Source organism: Felis catus, chromosome E1 (genome assembly GCF_018350175.1).
Source record: "Felis catus isolate Fca126 chromosome E1, F.catus_Fca126_mat1.0, whole genome shotgun sequence".
Taxonomy (NCBI): domain Eukaryota; kingdom Metazoa; phylum Chordata; class Mammalia; order Carnivora; family Felidae; genus Felis; species Felis catus.
Window position 1 is genome coordinate 33,380,420 of NC_058381.1, and position 24,127 is coordinate 33,404,546.

Consider the following 24,127-nt stretch of genomic DNA (forward strand, 5'->3'; position numbering starts at 1 on the left):
TAATGCCCAGCACATAGTTTAAGTAATGGCTAGGATGATAACAATGCTGAAGATTTTGATAATAATGATAAACGGTAACATTTGGAATGAGATTAGCTAAACAGTAAGAGTGGGCAAAACATTTATAGGTTTTTGGTGAGTTTTTTTCACATAACAAAAAATTTCAGATTTAGGCTATTATTGGCGTTAACTCAAGTGCTCTATAATGTCTTCAGGGACCAAGGCTCTTTTTACCATTCTCATCTGCCCTATTTTAGCCCATACTACTCAATATGTGGCCCATGGCTCAGCAACATTAGCATTACCAGACACTCGTAAGAAATATAAAGTTATGTGCACCACCCTAACCTGTGGAATCAGAACGGCATCTTCCTAGTTGTTTTTCTTATTCATGTTAGCGTTCAAGAACAACAGCTTTAGCCCAGGTTTTGTCCTCATACTTGTTCCCACATAGCAGCATGATGGCTCCTGTCGTTTCAAATAGAGGAAGAACGGGGTTTTTGTTTTGTTTTATTTTTGAGGGAATGTATGTAGGACGGCATGTCTGGAAAGCAGTGAAGAATAGAGTTGAAATGGAAACTACCTGAAAGACAGTTGTTGGATCCTGGACAGGGAATATAGGTGAAAGACTGTGCTAAGCCTTCAATATCAGGCTCAAGGGTTTGGATGTTAATTATCAGAAGATTGGGACAGTATCAGAATTGCATTTCCAGAAAGAAAGTCTAACAGCATTTAAGAAAGACTGCTATAGTACCCAGTTCTCTTAGGTCACCCCTGGCACGTGACTCTCTGTGCATATGGAGGAGCTGGCACCACAGTCCTCTTCTGTGTCCCCAGTTTCAACTTTGTCTTAACAATATATTCTTGGGGCACCTGGGTGACGCAGTTGGTTGGGCGTCCGACTTCAGCCAGGTCACGATCTCGCGATTCGTGGGTTCGAGCCCCGCGTCAGGCTCTGGGCTGATGGCTCGGAGCCTGGAGCCTGTTTCCGATTCTGTGTCTCCCTCTCTCTCTGTCCCTCCCCCGTTCATGCTCTGTCTCTCTCTGTCCCAAAAATAAATAAACATTGAAAAAAAATTAAAAAAAAAAACAAACCAATATATTCTTAATGGTGACTATCACCCAGGATAGACAACGTTCTAATGTCCCTGATCACAGCTGAAATAAGACTTCAAGGCTTTGAACACAGACTGAAGATTTGGTGTAAATAAATACAAATATAACCTCACAATGTGGTCCAAAAGATGTGGTTTCCTGGCTGATTTATTGCTGGCTTAGGATTTATTGCTGCCTTAGATTTTAGCACCTGGGATTTTCCTGAAAAATTATAAGAAGTCTTAAAATCTGAGAGGTCCTTTTCCCTCTCACCTTTAGAATTCAAGTTTCTTCTCCCAGGGCTACTTCATTCCTATATGATGCATGATGAGAAGGTTAAGAGTAACACCAATTTTACTCCAGGTATTAATGTTGGTGGTACAGCTTGTACTCCATTAATAATGGTCATGTTTTCATTTTTTAAAAAATACTTTATTGAGGTCTAAAGAACTTGACACATTTAATATATACAGTTTGATAAGTTTAGATCTGTGCAAACACCCTTGTTACCATCGCCATAATCAAGGTAATGTACATATCCAACACCTTCCAGAATTTCCTTGTGCTTCTCTCGTGTTTTTTTTTTTTTTTTTTGGTCTTTTGTGGTAAGAATACTAAATATGAGATGTACTCTCTTAAGTTTTGAAGTGCACAATACCATATTGTTAATTATAGGCACCTTGCTGTCCAGCAGATATGTAGAACTTATGTATCTAGCATAGCTGAAACATTGTACCCACTGAATAAAAACTTCCTGTTTCTGCCACTCCCCAGCCCCTGACTTCCAATAATGTATTTGTTGTTTTTAGGAGTTTGACTCTTAGATCCCGCGTATAAGTGAAGTCATACAGTTTTTGTCCTTCTGTGATGTGCTTTTCTCATTTAGTGCAATGTCTTCCAGATTCATCCATGTTGTTGCAACTGACAGGATTTCCTTCTTTTGTGAGGCTGAATAAAATGCCATTGTATGTATGTACCATGTTTTAGCCATTCATCAATGGACACATACTGCCAACATTTAAGTTCCCCTATATGTGTGCATGTATGATATGGGGTAAATTATCTCCCATATTGTTTTTTTAAATATATTTTTATTATAAAATATTTCAAATATATGGAAGAGTTCAGCCTCTTAATTTTAACATTTTTCCTTTTTTTTCAAATATTATTAATTAAAAATACCAAAGTTTCCTTTGTACACTTCACCTATTCTCTCTCACCCTTACCTTCAAGCTAACTTGTTAAACAACTCCCTTTCCTATTAGATGCTATCTACCTAAATACCATTCACTAGATTTGGCTTCCAGAATGTCACCCATGTAAACAGTGTCTCCAAGAACTGCTCAAAACAGGTGAAGGTATTTCTTTCCATTCATATTTATACTTATATTTAAACATAATTAATTCAAAATGGATACTGATGTTTGCTTATTTGTAAACTTTAAATAAATGCCATCATGCTGTTTGTATTATTCACTGTATTAGGGTAGTCAGATTAAAAAGGGGGAGGCAAATATTTTGGTAATTTAACAGTCTTTTTTTTTAATCTTTATTTTTGAGAGAGAGAGACAGAGTGAAAGCAGGAGAGAGGAACAGAGAGGGAGACACAGAATCTGAAGCAGTATCCAGGCTCCAAACTGTCAGCACAGAGCCCGACGCAGGGTTCAAACTGACGAATGGTGAGATCATGACCTGAGCCATAGTCAGACATTCAACCGACTTAGCCACCCAGGCACCCCGGCAGTTTAACAGTCTTAAGTTTTCTTGAGATTTGCTAAGCACTCATGGAAAGTGTTCACAACTGCAGGTTGGATCTCTTCTGTGAGGTTATTCAGACACCCTGCATTAGCTTTCTACTGCTACAGAACAAACTACCACCAACTTAGTGGCTTAAAACCACACTCATATATTAGCTCAGTTCTGTAGATCAGAAGTACAGATGTAGCATAACTGGTTTCTCTGCTCAGAATTTTCCAATGAAAAATTCAAGATACTGGCCAAGGCTGCGTTCTTGTCTGCCAGTTCAAGGGCTTTTGCTTTCCAGCTCATTCAGGATGATCGCAGAAGTCACGTTCATGCTGAGTAAGTGAGACCTCCATTTCCTTACTGACTGTCAGCCAGGATCATTATCAGATCATAAAGACCACCCTCATTTCGTGCTTCCTCCACTTCAAAGTCAGCAACAGAGGACATCCCTCAGGTCAAGTCCTTCTTAAATTTCAAATCTGCAGGAAGAACACAATCCCTTTTAAGGTATCACCTGATTAAGTCTGGCCAACCAAAGATAATCTCCCTACATTAAGGTCCACTAACTGGGGACTTTAAATATGCAGAATCCCTCATGGCAGCACCTATATTGATTGATAACTGGGTGTATATACCAGGGAATATAATAAATCTTGGGAGCCATCTTAAAGCCATGCCTCAGAATTATTAAACAACTATATTTTCAATGCGTGGCTTCCAAAATTGTCCTGAGCATCAACATCCCAGTCTACCTGAGGGGGACAAAGTATAGAGAATTCATAGAAGTAGCACTTTTCATTTCTGTCTACATTTCTATTGGAGACAAATCAGCCATGTGTTCCATCCTAACTGCAAAGGAAACTATTTTCTGACATTGTATAGAAGAAGGAAAAGTAAATTTTGGTGGACAGCTAGAGGTCTCTACATTCTTCATGAATTTGAGGTTCCCTCTCTCTTTCTTCCACTCTGGATTTCCCTTTCCAGGTCTGGTGGTTTTGGGGTAATGTCCACAAGTCCACGAAATCCCCTGTGCAGAAATTAAGTAAAAAGCAACATGTGTAAGCGTTTGTTTAGAGGCCCTGTGTTCTCTGCCTCTATAGGCAGAGAACCTCATATAGGCTGTAGCTGCAGGCAGTGGTTGGTGGCAAACTCCCAGTCTCCCCTGCTTTATGCCCTTGGCCTGATTCAGTCCTTCAGCTTTGTATTGGTTCACTTTTTTTTTAATTTGTAGTTTCGGGGTGCCTGGGGGGCTCAATTGATTAAGTGTCCAACTTCAGTTTAGTTCATGATCTCACAGTCCGTGAGTTCGAGCCCCACGTTGGGCTCTGTGCTGACAGCTCAGAGACTGGAGTGTCTCCCTCTCTCTGACCCTCCCCTGTTCATGCCCTCTCTCTGTCTCAAAAATAAATAAATGTTAAAAAAATAAATAAAATAAAAAATTGTAGTTTCACTGGGAGTCAAACTCACAGCCTCAGCTTCCACTCTCTGCTTTTAGGCATTGATGTCAACAAATCTAGAGTTTCGCTTCTTTTTTTTTAAGTTTATTTTGAGAGAGATAGAGACAGCATGAGCAGAGGAGGGGCAGAAAGAGAGGGAGAGAGAATACCAAGCAGGCCCATACTGTCAGCACAGAGCCCAACGTGGTGCTTGAACTCATGAAACCATGAGATCATGACCTGAGCTGAAACTGACTGAGCCACCCAGGTGCCCCTACAGTTTCACTTCTGATCACAGCTTTATTTCCATGTACTATTTTGCCAATGGAGGTATTTATCTTAATTTTAAGTGTTCTCTTTTTACATTTTAACTATCATTGCTTTATGGTGAAGAAGAGCTACAAATTCTTTGTTTTTAAGTTTATTTATTTATTTTGAGAGAGAGAGTGAGAGGGAATCCCAAACAGGCTCTGCAGCACAGAGCCCTATGCAGGGATCAAACCCAGGAACCATGAAGTCATGACCTGAGATGAGTGGAGTACAGAGTTGGATGCTTAACCGACTGAACCGCTGGGTGCCCTGAGCTGCAAATTCAAAAATAAACCCACAAATGTCATCTTCATCAGAAAAAAAAGAAAAATCCTGTGGATTTGTTTCTATTACCTATTATTTTTTCTATTCTTTGGTTCATGTTTCCCTATCTCCTTGTGTTAGTTTCCTGGACCTGTTGTAACCAAATATAACAAACTAGATGGCTTAAAACAAGAGCAATTTATTCTATCACAGTTCTGGAGGACAGAAGTCCAAACGTAAGGTGTTGGCAAAGCCATGTTCTCTCTACAGGTGTTGGGGTGTGTTCCATGTGCTTCCTTAGCTTCTAGAGTTGCCAGCAAACCTTGGCATTTCTTGGCTTATAGATTCATTATTTAAATCTCTGCCTCAATTTTCATGTGGAATTCTTCCTGTGTGTTTATGTGTCTCTTCCTATAAGAACACCAGGAATATTGGATTAGGGCCCACCAAATGGAGCATAACCCAACCTTAACTTGATTATATCTGCAAAGGCCACGTTTGCAAATAAGGTCACATTCATAGGTACCAGAGGTAAGGATTTCAACATATCTTTTGGCGGGGGGGGGGGGGGGGGGGGACACAATTTTACCTCCAACACTCTTCATGTGACTTTTTAATTGAATGCCAGAAATTTTATTTGAAAAGTATAAAAATAATTTGAGACCTACAATGATATATTAGTTCCTCCAGAGAAGATTACATTTGAATCTGGTAAGTGGCTAGAGGCATAAGAAATCAAGGATTAGCTTAATCTATTTTCAATGTTTTAGATCATTCAAAATTGGCCTTTAGTATCTATGAGGACTAATCTACTTTACCATTCACCCTTACTACAAATTGTAGATATTTATAACCTAAATCTAAAATATGAGAGGTTTACTAGTCTTCCAACCCAAGTTTGGTGGGCCCAGGGTTCCATTTTTTTGTACTTCTAGCCTGAGAAGTGATCCAAAATACTATTGAGTTTCTTATGTTCTTTTTAAAGTCAGTCATTATCTTTTGGGGATAAATGGCCCTAAATTTAAGGCTCACCTCTTTGGGTTTCTCTCTTGGATCCTAACCTGTCAGTACCTTTTTGATTCTCTCATGGATCCAAGGCATATTTTTAAAATACATTTTCTCTAATTTATCAGTATTTTTTAGATGGGAAGATTATTGGCACAAATTACTTGGCCTATTATAATTCTGGATATAATTGTAATATTTAAATATTCACCATCAAATATAGGTAAACATTCCTAATATCATTTCAAAGTAATGATCTACTATGTTTTACATGTCAATGTTTTGTCCTTTGGTCCAAGGGAAAAAAAAATTACAGGAGCAAAATGTTGCCATAATTAACAAGAATAGTAAAATTTTTTAACTTTATAAATAAAAAAATTACTAAAAGCTTTTAGATCAAAAATAGAGAATCTGACATTTACTACAAAAAATAAGAGATAATTAGATAATATTAGGAAAAACTACATATTATTTGAACTAACAGATGTCTTTAAGGTATTATTGATATTATAAGAAATGTACAGAAATATATAGAAATAAAGAAATTAGAGCATATCCTAACTTAATACATATCTTCTGATGTATTAGCCTTCATATACATGTATATATATTTTAAATTGTTTAAATATATTAAGGCCAAGAGTCATGAAAAATCCTGTTTTGGGAATTCTTAACATCTGGCCAATATGAATTAAAAGCAGAATTAAAATTTGCTACCTTCAAGTTTCAAGGGGAGGAATGGTTCCAATAGCATATGCAACTATATCCTTTATAAATTATCTTTGATCCATATATATTAAAGACTATAAAATATATGAAATAAGAGTGTTAAAGCAAATGATCTAGCCTAAAAAATTCATAAAGTGAACATCCATAGAGAATCACAGATGTGAAGTATGATTATAGAAACAATCTAGCAGCTGCCAGCTGAGACATTGTTGTCCTTATATCATAACACCAAACCAACAAAATTTGGCCAGTAACATTTTAATATTAAAAGTTCAAGAATAGTTAAGATTTGTTTCTGTATCCTAAAAGTTGATTCTATGATGGGGATATCAAGCTTCAGAGGACTATTGTTTTTAACATTTAGCCGTCTGGCATTTGGCTAAAAAGCTCATTCAGTTGCATGTCAAAAATATATATTCATATGTTAACCAATTTCCCTTTCATCTTGTATTTATATAGTATGTGTTAGTTTTGACCCATTGCTGTTAAAATACTGATTCAGGATCATAAAAACATAGAAGAGCAGAAGTCCAAAAATCTTGTCCTTGATCTGGGTGCACTGTTACGAACTGAATATGTACCCCTAAAATTCCTATGTTGAAATCTTAACTCCCAAGGTGATGGTATATATTTATATAGTATGTGTTAGTTTTGACCCATTGCTGTTAAAATACTGATTCAGGATCATAAAAACATAGAGGAGCAGAAGTCCAAAAATCTTGTCCTTGATCTGGGTGCACTGTTACGAACTGAATATGTACCCCTAAATTTCCTATGTTGAAATCTTAACTCCCAAGGTGATGGTATTAGCACACAGGGACTTTGAGAGGTGATTTAGTCATGAGGGTAGAGTTCTAAGGAATGTGATTAGTGTCCTTATGAGAGAGACCCCAGAGAGCTCTCTCACTCTTTCTTCTTTGTGATGAGGGGAGGTAGCACTTTATGAACCAGGAAATGGGTTTTCAGCAGATACCAAATCTGCCAGTGCCTTCATCTTGGACTTACCAGCTTCCAGAAATGTGAGAAATAATTTTATATTGTTTATAAGCTACCTAGTCTGTAGTAGGTATTTTTTATAGGCTAAGACGCTAACTAATGAGAACCAGCGTCATCTATCCTTTAAAATGGAACAGTGAGGCATGTGTGTGTGACATATGCATGCTTTAGTGTGTTTAGTGCAGTGAACACTTAGAGCTATATATTTCATCTCGATGCCCATTAGTAGCTGGAACATGAGCATATCTCATAAGTCAGGTAGTTAAGGCCTGAGAAAGTGACACAAATATTTAGGGGGCACTTTAAAAAATATTACTGGTAGCAGCCATTTGCATTAAGAATGCAGTTATTGAGGGGCACCTGGGTGGTTCATTCAGTTAAGCATCTGGATTCAGCTCAGGTCATGATCTCATGGTTTGTGAGCTTCAGCCCTGCATTGGGCTCTCTGCTGTCATCACAGAGCCCACTTTGGATCCTCTATCCTCCCTCCCTTGCTCTGTCCCTCCCCTGCTTGCACTCTCTCTCAAAATAAATAAATAAACTTAAAAAATATATAATTATTGAGGGATTGTGCATTTGGTAGATGATGATAGCATAATTTTTAATTTCTCTGAATATCAGCATAAAAACAGAGCAGTCAACTAGAAAACTATACTGAAATCCTACAGTCTATTAAAAAATAGGTAGTGAGACATCCCTGAACTTCAAAATATAATAGGCAAAGAAAAACTACTAATAACCATTTGATTTGCCCAGTGACCATCTCTGCAAATGAAAAAGCACAGGGAAGCAACAGGACATCTAATGGACCTGAGAACTGTAGTATCTCAAAATAAACAACACGTATTCACTAGAAAGCATGGAGGGCCAAATTAAGAATGGCAGCTGGAAGGGTTCTGTCCAATCTAATAGCAGATGAATGCAAAGGTTATACAGCAAATACTAAAGGAAATAGAAGAGTCTACATTCTCTGAACATTAAGAACTAACCCATTAGGACTCCCTTTTGGGTGAGAGCCTTGCCCCTTGCAGAAACTACTAGAAGGAGAATCAAAATTGAGCAGACATGTGGCAAAAAGAGGTCCAGATAAAGGTTGGAGAGGATAACAAAGCCACTGTCTTGGAAAGCTAACATCATATCCCTGAATACTCCAGGAAAACAAGAGAAATCTCTGTGAAGTTATAATAGCTACCCTGAACCACATCTTCTAAAAGCTCAAGAAAACTAATTTCATACAAAATAAGCAATAAAGAAGTACCAGTGTCAAATTTTATTTTAAAATTGTCATAAGGGAAAAGAGAATAATAGAATACCATTTTTACAGATAGCAAAACCATATCAGAAAGCCTTACTCAAAGAACATATCAGAACAGTAAACATATATATTGAAAAACACTAATAGATATTAAGAAATAGATACAAGACATTAGCAACAACATAAATTAGGATTAAAAAACTCATAAAGTAGATAACTCAAGAAGTAGTTCCAAAAATTAAAAAAAAAATACTTTAGACATTATGATAGCTTCCAGTGACCCTTATCTCTTAAAAAAAAAATAGGAAGGCTTAAATTTTGACACACAGGACTGATCAGTAGTACACCATGGAACTGATGGAATGTGACTTTTGAAGCTAAGTCATAAAAGGCATTGCATGTTCCATTTGCCTTCTTGGATCTCTTGCTCTGGGAATAGCCTTCTTCCACATGGTGGGCTCATCCATTAAGCCGTATGGAAAGGCCAAGAAGGAGAGGATCTGAAACCTCCTGCCAATAGCCAATACCAACAAATCAGCCATCAGTGTTACTTACCTTGTAAGTGAATCTTTTAGCCTTCAGTCAAGTCTTCAGAATACCACAACTTCATAAAAGTCTCTGAGTCAGACATGGTGAGAAAAAGTGTTTGTTGTTGTCATAAATCATTAAGTTTTGTGGTAATTTGTTATGCAGCAACAGCAAAGAACTAATGCAAAGACTATGTTGTAAAGAGCACAAAACAAACAAAATGATTGCACCATAGAAGATACAGAGGGTGCAAAGAAAGAAAAAATGAAAAATCAATAATACAGAAAGATATTCCAAAAAATAATAAATATGGAAGATAAGTTTAAAAATGCAACTTATAGGGGCGCCTGGGTGGCGCAGTCGGTTAAGCATCCAACTTCAGCCAGGTCACGATCACGCGGTCCGGGAGTTCGAGCCCCGCGTCAGGCTCTGGGCTGATGGCTCAGAGCCTGGAGCCTGTTTCCGATTCTGTGTCTCCCTCTCTCTCTGCCCCTCCCCCGTTCATGCTCTGTCTCTCTCTGTCCCAAAAATAAATAAACGTTGAAAAAAAAATGCAACTTATAGATGATAGGAGTCTCTGAGAAAATAAACCAAAATAAGATAATAGAAACAAATATTAAATTATAATTCAAAAAATGCACTACATTAAAAAAGATTTGAGACTGCCTATCAAATTAGTAACATATACCTACCTGAGAATATTTAAATGACCAACACCAAATTATAAAATAGTAAAATTATTAGACATGGAATAAACATAAAACCCCCATGTATCTAAGCAAAACCTGACTTATAAAGGAAATAAAATTGTATGGCAATGTTATATGCCTGAAGAAAATATAGTAACATTTTATTTCAGAGATATTAAGTACAGAAAATATGAGCCAAAGATTTTATATCCAGCTAAACTGACTTTCATGTGTAAAGGCACAAACTGTTATCATCATGCAAGTACCAGGGGAATTTATTCCCATGAGCCATTCCTGAGGAACTTAACTACAGTACATGCTTTAGTCAACCAAAATGAAGAGACTTACCAAGTTGAGTATGAATGGTAAGCATTAAACATGGTTACTTTCAAGCTAAGATTAAATAAAGGAAGAAAATATAGTAAGCAAGGGTTATATACTCAGTTAAATAGATACAAAATAATTTTTAAAAAATTTAAGTCGGTTAATAGAACATATGCAAAAATATTTAACTATTTTCAGTATTTATAATAGCAGTAGTAGTATTTACTGTGGACTGTGGACATGTAAATGATGTAAATGATATATAAATTATGTAAATGATAATTATGTGACATTCTAATGTCACTATCCCCTGTGTCCTTGAGAAACAGGATTCTCATTGTTGAAGAAAAGAGATAAAGATATTATATAGAAATGATTAAACAAAAACAACATGTTGCACTGAAAGTATGTAAGCAGCAAAATCCAGACTTTGGGAAACTCTACAGATCAAATGGACCCACTTCAAAAAATATATTTTAAGGAAAAGAAAGAAATGAAGAGGGAACCTGTAAATAGAAACTCACACATACATATTTTATAATGAGAAAGACCAAACTATAGTGTCTGGAGATGCACATTTGGGTGCAATTTTAAAGAAATGCATGGAGGGGCACTTGGGGGGGCTCAGTTGGTTGTTTGACTCTTGGTCTTGGCTCAGGTTATGATCTCCTGGTTCTTGAATTTGAGCCCCATGTTGGGCTCTGCATTGACAGTGTGGAGACTGCTTGGGTTTCTCTCTCTCCCTCTCTCTCTAACCCTCCCCTACACATGTGCATACTAGCACTGTCTTTCAAAATAAATAAACATTTAAAAAAAACTTAATGCACAGAAATTATTAATATAAAAGTGAAGTAGTGATGACATTTGAGAGGTTGAGTGGATTGACATACAGAGGGAAAGAGAAGCATTGGAGGGATTTCTAGGAAGGGTGGTGAGGTATTCATCTTACCATAACTGCTTATGCTATACATTTGTGTAACTTTCTCTGTGTTTTAATTTAAAGTTAAATGGGATTTAACAGATTTTGAAAGGGGTAAATAAGAATTCTGTGGTCAGAGCACTGAGAATTCCCCAGTTAGTGAGAAGGCCCAATGTACATTAGAATCTTGTTGATTGTGTCTTTTGCCAAGTCTAATTTCTCAGACTTTCTTTAGACTTTTTGAATTATCTGATCTTGTTCCAATTAAACATGTATTGAAAAATCTGGACAATTTGACCTTTAAAGGTTCCAACACTCTGGATTTTATTATATACTTATAACATCTTTTTCTGCCCTGTTTGTGTGTAATGTATATATGTGTATGTGTATATATGCATAAATATGCATATTCAATAGAAATTATTCTCTGCTAAACTGTTATTGATACAACTGGGAAACCATGGGCTGGTCACTTAATCAGTCTTACTTTCCTCATCTATGTAATGGGCTAATAGAACTTACCTCATAGGATTTTTGCCAGGATAAAATTAGATAATTAAATAAATTATATAGTAAAATCCACAATACTCAGTTCTCAGTAAATAAATGTTGACATTTGTACCTTTCATTACTGATTTTTAAAGAATGAAATAAAAAATGATGTGCTGAGCTTCTGGTCTAGGTGACTGAGAGATTGATGGAGTATTTGATTACATCAGAATACCTACCAGAAGAAGTCAGGTCGTGGACAAAATGAATTAAATGTATGAAACCCACATCTTGACACCTATTTAACGGTTGATTATCTTAAGAAAATTCTAACCTCATATAGAGCACAGATTGCAGTTCTGAGGCATCATCTGTGCTAGCTTCAAGATTTCAAACATCTCCAATGCAAATGCTTACATTCAGTCCTGGCTCTCTCATCAACACAATGGGAATTAATTAAAATGCTTTCCGTGGGCTTGTTAACCCACCAATTAACCATAAAAACTTTGGGTATTTTCTACTCCACGACTAGTTAAACATAACAGGCAAGGAGTGGACCGGATAACAGAGAAATTCAGCGAGTATTCTTGGCCAATTGTACCAGTATTGGTGACAATAGAAAGGATTGATGATGGCTAACCAGTCCAGTCTTCCTGCCTCCACCACTCCTGTCCACCTCACCATGCATGACTCAATCACTGCATAAATATCTGTCCAACCACTTCTCAAGTGTGGCCATCTCCCTGTCTTTTTAAAAATATCTTTACTATAATATAACTAGTGATTTGCTTACCTATTCTTCATCCTCAATCACAGATCTGGGACATGACAGAGCCTATTTCCATGTTTGGATCACTCTGAATTTCCCCATATTTTCTTTTTGTTCAGTACTTTGTATTTTTGAAATATGTCATTATCTTTCCTGTTGTCTTCATATCTAGGTATTAGCTCTTTACCTTGCCTCCATATCCTCTCAGGCTTCCCTCTTTCATCTAGTCAACAATACATAATGTTCAAAAGATGCTTACTTAAATACATTTCCCTGCTTGTGCTAACATATTCTCCCATTTTAACCTCTTATTTGCTCCACATTAGAAATAAATGTGGAAGCTTATGATCAATGACTTAGTTATTGGTCATAGGGGAGAGTAAAGGATGAAATCTCTGCTAGAATGTAAGATCCAACTCAGAGTTCAGTGTTATTCACATGACACTAGGACCCATGAATTGCCTGTAGTACACAGCTAGCTTGTAATGTGTCTTTTATGGTTGAGAAAAGGATCTGGACAAATACAGTTTTAAGATTCCATTCTCCCCTGGAGATAGGGGGCCTCTCTCTTCTTGAGATAAATGGATACCCTAGAGGACAAGAATCAAACAGAGAAAAGAATCTTCTAAAGGAAATGTCCTTTGTGATTTCACTTTCAATTTTTCTATTTCCTTAAGTTCATATTCACTTATTTTTCATTTAATAAGCATTTATTGAAAATCTATTCCAAACTGGATGAGAAATGATATTTAATAGTGAATAAGCCAGGGCTTCAAATTTACTGACATTTAAAAGAACAATTGACTGAATGGTAATATATAGCAAGTACTTAGATGAGAATACATATTACTGTTATGCCAATTTTCCCAAAAGTTTTAGCATCCATTGAGTATCCTTACTTGAGACCATTATTTGGGTGCACAAAGTGTTGATTTTCTATGCTAATATTCCTTCTACATGTATTAGCTACCTATTGCTGCATTACAAGCCATACCCAAATAGAATGGTTTAAAACAGCTATTTTATTATCTGTCATAATTCTGTGCATTGACGGGGATCAACTGGTTGTTCTTTAGTTCTTTAGCTTCACATCATATTAAGTGTAGTCATGTAAGAGTTCAACTGAGTTGGAAGTTCCAAGATACAGCTGACATACATGGCTGGCAGTTAAATTAGCTGTTAGTTGGAAGCTCAGCTGAGGCTATTGACCAGGGTCCCCAAATTTAGCATCACCTTGTGAGTTTGGATTCCCACACCATGGTGACTGGGATCTGAGAGGGAATGTGATCATACTAGATCCAATGTTGTAAGAATAAGGAAGCCAAAATTTTCCTACATTCTTAGAATTTAGACTCAAAACTGTCACTATATCCCTTCTACCACATGTTTTGGTTTAGACCTAGAATTATCACTATAGCCCTTCTACCACATGTATCCATCCCAGATTTAATATCTTACCTCAAAATGGAGAAATTAACAAATAATTTAATCTTTAATCCATCACAATTGGCATTAAAGAAAACCTATCTTCCATTCTTTACCCTCTTTAGGTGGTGGTGGGTTGGGACATTACTGTAAATTCATATATATATATATATATATATATATATACACACACACACACACACACACACATATATACATATGTATACACACACACATATATATACACACACACATGTATTTTACTCATTATGTTATAATGTTGTCATCATGATTAAATTGAGTCTTAAATTATCACAAATTTGGCCAGCTAAATCCCCTTCATGCCAACTTCTGTAAGCACATGTTCTTTTGACATGAATTCATTAATACGTGAGCACTTTCTTGCTCTGGCATAAAAGGATGCTTTTATTCTAAGCTCAACTTGTACTTTTCCTGAAATTAGCAATTTCTCCAAGAAATTCTGACACTAAAAGTGAGAAATGGTAGTTAGAAATCAATGACTAAGAAATAGGTGTGCTGCTTGGCTTTGCACTGTCATTCCTTCCTGGATACTTTCTTTCTTTTAATCATGAGTTCCTACCAATACTTCTAATCCAAATTCAACAACTTCTGCCATTCCTTACTTGTATTTTGTCTCTTTAATAGTGAGAAAATGGGTTCAAAAATTTATTTCTACAAATAATATATTTTCTCATTTGCTTTGCCCTACAATGATCTATAGTAAATACAAAACAGCTAAAGAATTACCAAACCAAAACCACTAACAAGAAATGCTGCAAGATGAAGTTCAAAATTTTTCAGTTGTTATTTTTGTCTTGGGAACATATTCCTCTAAGGGAGTACAATCTGAATATTGTGTTTAATATGTAGTTGAATAAATTGTTTCATCTGTATGGTTATATATCTTTTTGCTGGATGGCCTGACATTATGCGCTTCCTGATGTGATGCTATAGACAGTATGCAACATCACCTTTGTGTAACTATTTTTAGATTTCTTTTTAAATTTGAGTTTAATCATGAAAAAATAGAAAAATTCAGAATATGGAAGCTTTCAAGTGAACTCCTCAAATTATTCTATCTCATGAAGAACAGTAGGCAGTAAAAAGGTTCTTACTCCCCTGTAATACTGGATTGGATCTTGAGTTTTAAAATATAATTATAAAATATACTTGGGGAATGACATCATTAAATTACTGTTATTTTCTTATATTTGGCAATGATGTTTTTTATAGAAGAATGCTCTTGTTCTTGGGATCTACAAACAAATGAAATCTCAGTGCCTATCACATTTTTGAATGGTCTGACCAAAGACAGGGGAAGTGTTTGTGTCTGTAAGTATTATACACACACATGTATATGTGTATGTGTACATGTACGTGTGTATGTGTATTATTTGCAAACTAGGAATATAAATGATGACTCTGAAACTAAAATATTAAAATATAGAAACTCTCTTCTACAGAGAGTGCTTCTACAGCTTTGTACACTATAAATTGGTATTTTACCAAAATGAGTCAGTGTGCCAACTGCCTACAGAATCATTCATAGTCTTGTGTTTAATATGGTTATCTGGAACCCATGCCAGATCATGTCTGGACATAGGCATTGGAATTTGTATTTTGTCAAATGGCCTAAGCGCTTTTTGTGAATATCAAAATATCCAGAATAGTAGTAGTGAGGACAGATTGGCTATTTAATAAATTACAATTGGATTAATTAAACTAAAGCTGTGAATCAAATAAGGTACTCCCTTGACATGTTTAATGACTCCCCATGGAATAAAGAGAAGCATTAGAATGTCAAGGCAAGAAATTTAAGATCCTGTGTCAACAGTCCTTGGCTCTTTTAAATTTGTGTCATTTGTCTCCACCTGTGCCTTACACACAACCTCCTCAGTACTCCACTGTCAGCTAAGCACTTTGCCCCTCAGTCATCCTGACTATTCATTGCTACTGTAGCATGGTTGAAAGTTTTTTCTTTCGTGACTTTGTTCTGCACCAACTCCTGCCCTCTACCCCAGTGTGTCTGAATCTCCCCCAAATTTCAGAACTGTTTAAATCTCTGCTCATTCTAATATTCCTACTGTATATTCCATCAGCACTTTGTACCTCTACTAAAGCATTGCCTTGTATGAGAATCACTTATGCCATGCACCTGTATGAATATGTATCTGTATGAGTCCCTAGAGGATTAGTCTATGCCTTTTAATCCCCATTTTATCTAATTATTTTGTTTATGGCAAATGCTTAACACTTGTTGACTATAATAAAAATGTCTAACATTCTATCAAGCCTTGCAGTTCACTACAAACATTTAAAGGACTTTTTAAGAGATACCTATTCTTTACTTTTCATAAGTAAATGATTAATGTGTATCAGAAATAGTATTTATTGTGACATAGTCATTACTTCTATTATAAGATACCAGAACCTTGATTTTCACTAAGAATAAAGTGGGGTACCACTGTACACTTTACAAGATGGGCATGATTTTGGTTTTAAAAGGATCACTCTGGCTGTTCTGTTGAGAACAGAGTGAAGACTATTTCTTCTAAGAAGAAACAAGGAACTGGGGCACCTGGGTGGCTCCGTCAGCTGAGTGTCAAACTTCAGCTCAGGTCATGATCTCACGGCTCGTGAGTTCGAGCCCCGCGTCAGGCTCTGTACTGACAGTTCAGAGTCTGGAGCCTGCTTCGGATTCTGTGCCTCCCCCTCTCTCTGCCCCAACCTCCTCGCATTCTGTCTCTGTCTCTCTCAAAAATAAATAAACATTAAAAGAAGAAGAAGAAGAAGAAGAAGAAGAAGAAGAAGAAGAAGAAGAAGAAGAAACAACAAGGAACTAAGCAAAGACAGCAAAGGAGACTAAAACAAAGCATGGGCTGAAGTAAGGAAACCAGTTAGGGAAATACTGAAGTAACCCAGGATTCAGATGATGGCATCTTGAACCTGGGTTTTTTTAGAGCAGAACCTAAGAAATGTTTGGGTTCTGAATATATTATGATGGTAGCACCAATAGGATTTCTTGGTGAACTGGATTTGGTGTATATAATAGAGAAGTCCATTTCAAGATTTTTGAACTGGATAATTGAGAGATGGCTTGGTTGTCAACTGAAATACGAAAAACAAGTAAATAGAACAGGTTTGTGTATGAGGAAGACTTCCCAGAGTTCAGTTCTGACATGTCAAATTGTACATGTTAAATGTTATATGTAAGTAGGCCTTTGAATATATGGGCTTAGAGTTTAAGAGAGAGGTCTTGGCTGGAAATAAATTTCCAAGTCATAAGGAAGGGGTTACAGAGGAAGAAGAGTAAGAAAAACTAAGAAGGAGCAATCGTGATTGAGGTAGGGGGAGAAACAGGAGAGTATGGCATCTGGAAGCCAAGTGAGGGTGGTATAGTCAGGAAGAAGTGGTCCATCATGAGAACTTCTGCCATGGAAAATGAGGACTAGAACTTACCATAAGGATTCCGAAAATTGGTGGCTTGGGAAAGCCGGTCTGAACTAGCAGTGGAAATAAATGCCTGATAGAAGAGTGTTTAAAAGATAATAGAAGAAGAAGTAGAGATAATGAATCCTTTGAAGAATTTTGCTGTACAGGGGAACACAGAAATGAGGTAGCAGGTGACAGGGGAAGTGAAAACAAGGAGTTTTCACTTTACTTGGGGATTTTTTTTTTAAGGTGGGAGAATTAACAGCATATTTATACAGCAAAAGGAATGCCTCTTTCTATCAGAAAGAAACAATGCAGGAAACATGGAGACTTCTAGAACCAAGTCCTTGAGAAGGGTGTCAAGAGCTGGGCTCCAACGTATAGGTGGTGAGGCTGGTGTTAGATAAGAACAAATATTGCTCCTCTTGGTTAACAGGCAGTACCATAGACTAAATTTTGTGCCCCCTCAAAATTCCTATGTTGAAGTCCTAATTCCTAATGTGATTATATTTGGAGGTGGGGTCTTTGGGAAGTACTTAGGTCATAAATGTAGAACCCTCAGGTGGGGATTAGTGCCCTTATTAGAAGAGATGCAAGAGAGCCAATCCATCTCTCTCTCTCTTTCTTTCTTTCTCTCTCTCTCTCTCTCTCTCTCTCTCTCTCTACCATGTAAGGATACGGTGAGAAGACTTCCCTCTGCAAACTAGGGAGAAAAGTTTTCACCAGGAACAAAGTCAGCCAGCACCTTGATCTTGGACTTCCCAGCCTCCAGAATGGTGAGAAATAAGTTTCTGTTGTTTAAGCTGCCCTGTCTGTAGGATTTTATTACCGCAGCCCCAGCTAAGACAGGCAGGAAGACAGAGATTATGGGACCACCGGACCGGAGAAAAGCTGAGCGGAGAGTCACTAAGTGTAGGAGAGTCACATTGAGATCTGGAACTAGTAAGGAACTCAGTTAAAGGACCTGAGTCAGTCTTGAGTAAATTTGCAGAACTGTTCCAGGAGCATATTTCTGGTAGCTTGAATCTGAAAGATGTTCTGTATCCCAGCTTTAAAGGACATCTGTTGGTACCTACTCTCTGTTTTCCAAGAACCTAGAAACAAAACCTGGAAACCCATAGGATTAGATACTAGGCTCCAGGACTTTTTCTCCAAAACTAATTTACACAGTTGTGTAGGGGGAGAACCTTTACCCCTGAAGCACCAGTTGTAATATAAACAGCAGGATGAAATGAAACGGAGCAAACCCTCAAGAAGACACAGCCTGGCTATTAACTAGGAAAGGCAGAACTCAGTTACACTATTTAGGATAATAAATGATCTCAGGGCTCCCTCTCTCACTGACAAAGTATTGGACAAAGACTCAATTACACATTGGATTTCATATAACAAATGGGTAAATGATAGCATGGATTCAGAGAGAGCAAAGAGTAAGCAATTTCTGTTGAGGCATGAGTTGAGATTCAGCCAGAAGGTAGATTCAACAAGTAAGAAAGATGTTTCAGGGCTTCTAGGGATGTCATCTGAAATTCTTTAAGTTTACTACACTCAGCAGCATTAATTAAACTTAATTAAAGTTAGCACATTAAAAATTAAATGCTTGCAGTGTGAAGGGCAATTTTTTTAATAAAATTAAATATCCACATACAGAGTGGTCTCCTACTCTAACTTACCCTGAAGAACTTGCTTTGCAGTTACCACCATAGTAAATGCTACTGTGAAATAAAGCCCATTGAAAGCACCTGCCCTGACACACATTTCTTACGTCATATTAAGAAAAGCTTGACCAATTTAATTTTTTTAAACAAAAAGGAGAAATAAATAATTTGGGCCTAAGGACCAGAGCTTGAAATCCCTAGCCCTGAGATTTATTTAGGCTGTGATTTGGGACAAGGAATTTTTCTAGCCCATAGTTCTGCTCCACAAGGGTAATAATTCCTGCCCTTACATTGTTATTTTCAAGGATTTAATATGATAAAGTATATAAATCAACTAACACTGTCTGGGAGGCTATAGATATTTAACAGATATCTGTTGCACCTGAGGATAACAGCAGGAAAATACCTCAGTGAGAAAGCTGAAAAGTGTACTATTATGTAGGAAGTTGACAAGCAAGCAGGGCGAGGGGAAGGAGTTTCCCTGATTTGATGCATTTAAATGTTTGCACTACTGATAGCTGCCATCATTCCAGAGCCTAATATTTTCTCAAACTTGGGTTAAACCCAACTTTCTCTAGCCCTCTGCCAGAATCCCCTTAATTCAAAGCCTCCGGCTATAAAAAGAAAATCACTCACCATCATTAAGAGTTTGGGGGCACTTATTCAAACATGTTGTTTGGAGGGTGGTTTGTTTAGGAATGTAAGTGAAGATGTCATGGGGATAAAAGGAACAGATAATATTTTATGGTTCCGTGCCTGAATTTTCTCAGCAGGAAATCACTTTGCCTGGGTAATTGCAATGCTTACTAAGAAACAGGATTGGCTATTACAGTAGATACGATTTCTGTTTTATGCCACAATATACAAAGTCACAACATATCAACTAATAACTGTCGCTATATTAGCTGGAATAAAACTGGTAGAAAAAAAAAGAGGGGCTCATGTTGACAGAGTTGTCACTTCCAGATGATAAAAGATCCATCCAACTGTGAAATACAAACCAGTGGCCCACTCTGTTCTTGTTTATTCTCAGCCCAGCAAATATTAGCATCGGTTTTTTTGACTCAGCAATTCTGCAGGGTACTTTCATTGCTAAGTCAGAAAGCATGCTGAAAAAGTGAGCCCAGGGCCTGCCTTTCCCTTTCCCACCTACGTTCAAATCCTCATTGGTCAAATTCATTGTAGGAACTGAGAATCTCCAAGAGGAATGGTACAGTGTGAATTCACTTTAGCTCTTGCATGTAGTTTGCAAGAAGAGTCAGCACCCCCTTGGCAGAAGCAAGGAAGAAAACATTTGAGTGAGCCATTGCCATTTAGGCATTGCATTACTTTCCTAGGGCTGCTGCTGTACAAATCACCACAAACTAGGTGACTTACAACACTGCAAAAAAAAATTTGTTTTCTCTCACAGCTGTCGTGGCCAGAAATCTAAAATCAAGGTGCTAGTAGGGTTCCTTCCAAAGACTGGTGTAGAACCCTTCCTTGTCTCTTCTATCTCCTGCTGACTATAGTCACTTTGGCTTAGAGCAACATAACTTCAGTCTCTGCTTCTGTCTTCACACGGCCTTCTCCCTCTCTGTCTCTCTTCTAAGGACACATTTCATTGAACTGAAGCCCCATCTGATTAATTCAGGATGATCTCATCTCAAGATCTTTAACAATGTAATTACATCTGCAAAGACCCCATTTCCAGATAAGGTCACGTTCACAGTGCCAGGGTTTAGAATTTGGACATACCTTTTTGGAGCCACTATTCAACCCACTGCAGACATTAAAATTTTCCTTGGCTGGGGTGCAGCAGAAGTGAATTCACTCATGGACCAGAAGGATCTATGTATAGATTTTAGACACCTTAGAACTAGGATGGCTCAAAATGAACCGCCTTCTCTTCCACCCATGTAGACAGTGGGTCAGTCAAAAACCTCTTCACTCCTTTTGAATACAGCAAACCTGGTAGTGACTTAGAAGCAGGCTTTGCCACCTATTTGTCCCTTTATCCTTTTCTCTACCATCCATAAAAAAAGTCTTTCAAACTGGCTTCCTTATTGTAAAAACTGCATCGGTGGTACGTCCTCATTATTATTAGTGATTGTGCTATGCTTGCAGCCCAGCTCAAGTCAAATATTTTCCCCCAAATCACCAAATAACAGCCTATTTTGAAACAAAATGTGATATATATTATGTAATGCCAAGATGATAAAAGTCATTGCCTAAGTTGATATCAGAAAGGCACCTCTAAAAAAATTGCTGTTTGGCTTGAAGAAAGAGACAGCAAAGTATTTTGAAAACATCATAGACCCAGAGTCAGGCATTTCTGGATCCAAATCTAATGCTTTTCTACCTATGACCTGCAAAATCCTAGATATGGTTCTCCTCCCTACTAGTTCATTTATTGTCTCCTTTATAAAATGGAGCTGTTGATACTTTGTAGTGTTGAGTGTTGTAAAAAAAATACAATGTCTGGCATACAGCAGGTTATACAGCTATAATTATCCTAAAGGGTTCTTTTGGAGGACTTCTATATAATAACTGACACAGGGATTATCATTCCTATCTGAAAATCTAAATTTTAAGCTGTTTTCAAAAATCAATAGAAGTATTTGTAAAAGCCACTTTTCTTCTTGTCATTTCTATAGTGTTGCCAATTTGGAGACACACGTACTACAGAGACTATCCACCTGCCATTTTCACTTGCTAGCAATGGATTTTTAGGCCACCATCAAGGATGCTCTAGATATGGAGGAGATTCTTTACAGGGTGCTCAAGGTCAATCTCAACTCTCAGATTCTCTATTATTTTGATTGCCCATGGCAAGTGATCTGACCTCTTCAGTTTCTCATATATACTGCCACTGAAACAATTTCTCAACTGTGAAATCGTCTCTGTTTTAGAGTTGATCAGAATGAGCCTCATAATTAAAATTTGTCTCACCCACATAGATAACACTTGGCTTCACTAGTTTAGAACTCTTATTATTGCCATTATGTTTTAAATAAATAAAAAGATCTTTCAAATGATTGGGCACTTGGTGTTGGTGAGGGAATTGGGTCCAAAAATTGACAATATGGTTTAATAAATGGCCAACTAGCTCATACCAATAGTTGTAGACTTTTCGTAACGTTCTAAGTCATCACATGGGTTGTGCCTAGGGCTTACTCTGGGAGGAGCCAGAATTAGAGGTAGAGTTAACTGCATGAAAGACCCTTGATTGATCAAAGGAAGTAAAAAACAATGAATCAGGACAAAGGACAATTACATGCCCACTCAGAGTACACTAGCTCATGTGGGACTTGCCATGGCAGGTCTACTACACAGAAAAGACCATGAGATTGTCACTTAGACATGTCTACAGGATAGGGCGATATTTAAAAAGGCAAAATTTACCACTGATTAGGGGAAGGTTTCCAGTGCAAAAAAAAAAAGAGTATTCTGTTCAGAGACTCCAGAGAGGAGCAACAAGAGACAGCTTAGCCAATGGATGGCACCAAATATGGTTATAAGGGACACTGAACCACAGCAGGCAAAAACATTGATGGGGCCCTTGAGTACATCAGGAAAAATAGGGAAGGATGGATATGGATCAGTATCTACCACAGGTAAGAATACAGTTTTCAAGAAACAATTAGCAAAGAATTCAACCCAACTATTCAATATAAGTCTGCCATTTACTACAGTCCTACTATCCACCTACATTGAATGACTCAGCAGCTAGGATGACCCCCTGGAGCTGTTGAGAGGCTGGGTGTTCCTTCCATATGCTGAAATAGAAGCAAAAAGTGAAGAGGGGCTACCTCTATTTTGATTACTTTTTTAGAGGGGGAGAGTTAGCCATTCATAAAAGTGCCGAGTGTATTAGAAGCCTTTTTAACAAATACTTGCATAAAGATGGAATTCTCCACAATGTACTCAGACAGTCTTCTTAGCTTTTCTAGTCCATTGTTAAAGGCAAAACAGATCCAAAGTTGAGAAAATAGCATCTAATCCCATGGGGTTAGAGGATGTAGGTCTGTGGTACTAGAAGCTCAATTTCTATTCCATATTTTGGTACTTTCTTACATATAATCACATCACCACTATCAGGTGACCACAGAGATGAATTCTTTACTCCCTACTGCCCCTTGAAATATCCTTTCTTCCCTAGTCCCTTCCATTGTAGTTAATTCAATACTGCCTTGCCTCATTGCTTGGAAACAAATGCCCGATACCAGGTGTAAATTGGTTCATAGAGAGGTAGAAAAATTTAACCAGTATTAGGACAATTGGTCAAATACCCAGGATGACCCTTTTGTTGGTGTGGGTCAAGAACAGAAACAACAATAATAAAAATCTAAAATTTTCTATAAAATATGTATAGGAAAGGTAACCACACTTGTTATGCTTCAGATGTTTTATTTTTTTTTCTTACAAATTTAACTCCCAGGGCAAGGGAGAAAGAGTGTGTGTGGGGAGATTGATTGATTATAGATGGGATATGCAACATCCAGAGAAGGAGGGAATATCATAGGAGCCTATCATCAGAGTACAGGCTGGTCTCCAAATAGGCCTGGGCAGCAAAAGATTTTTGCAATGCAATACCTAGTTTTTCTATCTAGGAGCAAATTATCTCAATGCTCTAGGACTCCATTTCCTCATCTGTAAAGCAAAAAGGCTGAACTAGATAATCTTTAAGTTACTCACAGCATTGATTTGCTGATACTGGATGAGTATCCTTTCAATGTGTGGCCCCCTCTTTGCTAAACTCTTCTTTTTCATTTATTCAGCTCTAGTCTAAACGTGCTCTGCTCCCTTTCCATGGGGAGTCTGTCTTCAGAAGGATGATTATTATACACGCAACCATCTGAAGCGTATTTCTGCAGTGAGCATCTGTTTCCACTCAGGTAAGAGACTGCAATGGATCTGTTCTCAGAGATGTGTGGGTCTGCGTACCATGTGTGCCAGGCAGGGGAGAATCAACTGGAAAGACTGAAATGCTTGAAAAATCATTAAATACCCCTCAGAAATCTCCAGAAATAGAAAAAGAGAAGGCAGACTTGAGTAC

At 37.3% G+C, this 24,127-nt stretch overlaps 1 long non-coding RNA gene across 2 annotated transcripts in view; it reads left to right on the forward strand.

The window, feature by feature from the left end:
- LOC123381955 overlaps positions 1–24,127 on the forward strand; it is a 198,072-nt gene that overhangs the window by 164,924 nt on the left and 9,021 nt on the right. Inside the window, exons 2-3 of one of the 2 annotated variants that reach the window (XR_006589610.1) lie at positions 18,106–18,207; positions 23,850–23,966. This is a non-coding gene — a long non-coding RNA (uncharacterized LOC123381955). The remainder of the gene's footprint in view (positions 1–18,105; positions 18,208–23,849; positions 23,967–24,127) is intronic. The other variant, XR_006589611.1, reaches the window with a different exon arrangement.